At 37.1% G+C, this 2349-nt stretch overlaps 1 pseudogene; it reads left to right on the forward strand.

Moving 5' to 3' along the window:
- The first annotated feature begins 775 nt into the window (after positions 1–775).
- Positions 776–1363, forward strand: LOC105531554 (annotated as a pseudogene).
- Positions 1364–2349: the final 986 nt, after the last annotated feature.

Raw genomic sequence — 2349 nt, forward strand, 5'->3', positions numbered from 1 at the left:
CTTGTGATCCACCCGCCTTGGCTTCCCAAAATGCTGGGATTACAGGTATGAGCCACCACACCTGGCCGAATTATGACTCTTCTTCTAGATCAAGTGACTGCTCTTCTAAATTCAGTTTGCTCATTGTTTATACCAAGTTTTTTTGTGCAATACAAAAAGTAATACGATAGCTGTTAGTGTGTTGTCTCCATTAAAAAGAAATTTGCAGACAGTTAAATGGGTGCCAGCTTTATATCCATGTTCTGAGATGGTTCAGATAGAAAAGTTAACTTCTAGAATTAGTTAATATCTATAAGGGTTTACATTGTTCACCCAATTATTGAAAACAAACTAAATTTGGAAATTTGTTCTATTAATGGTGAAACATTTGACATTATTATGGATGTTGTAGATTAAGTTAGAAAGATCAACATTGAAGATAAAATTATTTAGGGTAATAAATACATTTACAATTTTTGGAAAAACATGACGTCAGGGTAAAACAACTTTTTAAAACTAAATTTGAAACCTATCAAGGAAAATTGTACATGGAATTGGTTGTACTATACACATAATTCAGAAATGCATCCGAATAGGCTGTGATATTCTATGGATCAAAATAGAGCTTTCCTGTCAATTTTATATAATTTTTAAACATATGCATAATGACAAAACTGCAAAATTTTTGTAATTAAGCTGATGTTGGATTTAAAGAAATCTCTTCAGGCTGCTGGAATTTGAGAAGCCTTTTATAATACTTGGGCCCCTTCTTAAGCCATAGCTCAGCAAAGAGGCCATGTTCAGTTCGAGCACCAAGATCGTGAATCCCAGCTGCGAGAAGCTGCGTATGTTCGAGAGTAGCTCTTCCAGGCACTTCTGAAGCTGGAGATGAACCTCAGGCTCAGCTCAGGGAGCTGAATATCACGGCAGCCAAGTAAATTGAAGGTGGTGGTCAGAAAGCTATCATCATCTTTATTACTGTTCCTCAACTGAGTGTTTCTAGAAAATCCACATTTGGCTAGTACCTGAACTGGAGAAAAAGTTCAGTGGGGAAGAATGTTGTTTTTATTATTCAGAGGAGAATTCTGCCTAAGGCAACTCAAAAAAGCCATACAAAAAATAAGTAAAAGCGTCCCAGGAGTCATACTCCGACAGCGATGCATATTCCACTCCTTGAGGACTTGGTTTTCCCAAGTGAAATTGTGCACAAGAGAATCTGCATGAAACTGCATGGCAGCCGGCTCATGAAGGTTCATTCAGACAAACACAGCAGAGCACTGTGGAACACAGAGTTGAGACTTTTTCTGGTGTCTATAAGAAGCTCACTGGCAAGGCTGTTAATTTTGAATTCCGAGAGTTTTCAGTTGTAAACAAAAAAGACTAAAGTATATCCACAGTAAACAAACAAAAAAACCAAAAAAACTCCTCTTCAGCCTGGCATACTTTTTTCCTTACTACTTATCAACAATTAGATATGGGAAATATTTAAATCTACAGACAAGAGAGTCTATTGAAGCTTTCAACCAGTGTCATAGTGCATGCAGTTTTATGAAAATACTAAAAATGATCATTAATTCTTCAGAAAATACGCTTAACATTGTACTAGAGACAGATATGGTTAAGAAACTGATTGGGCCGGGCATGGTGGCTCACATCTGTAATCTCAGCACTTTGGGAGTCCAAGATGGGAGGATTGCTTGAGCTGAGGATCTCTAGACCAACCTGGGAAACATAGTGAGATCCCATCTCTATATATGCACACACACAGTTAGCCGAATGTGGTGGTATGCACCTGTAGTCTCAGCTATTCAGGAGGCTGAGGTGGGAGGAATGCTTGAGACTAAGATTGAGGTTGCAGTGAGCCATGATCAGGCCCCTGCAGTCCCGCCTGGGTAACAGAGTGAGATCTTGTATCGGAAAAAAAAAAAAAAAAAAGAAAGAAAGAGATTGAAATACCTAATGATGTATGAAGAATAATTATTTTGCTTGTTATTTTTAATGTTCAGAAAATCAATATAAATAAAATTTGATGTCCCTCTTCCCCACCTCATATTTTGCTCTAATGGTTGTGCATGTTTTATTTCTTGGAAAAAATGTATTTTTGAAAATAGTTTTTGAAGAGGACTATTTCATAGGCCCGTCCGTTTAATAAAATCAATTTATTGGTCACTACATAGTTCAAAAATTACATAATTACAATTTTAAAAACATTTATTCTCACAATGCCGTAATTTTGAAGATAAATTATATGGTCATTCTAGGGATGAGAGTGATCAGTTCCACTGGATATCTACAAGCTGACAGTGAGGCATGAGGAACTCTGCAAAGGGAAGTAAAGATGATGGAATGGATGCTGGGCAGACAAGACCA

Source organism: Mandrillus leucophaeus, unplaced genomic scaffold (assembly GCF_000951045.1).
Source record: "Mandrillus leucophaeus isolate KB7577 unplaced genomic scaffold, Mleu.le_1.0 Scaffold894, whole genome shotgun sequence".
NCBI classification, from domain to species: domain Eukaryota; kingdom Metazoa; phylum Chordata; class Mammalia; order Primates; family Cercopithecidae; genus Mandrillus; species Mandrillus leucophaeus.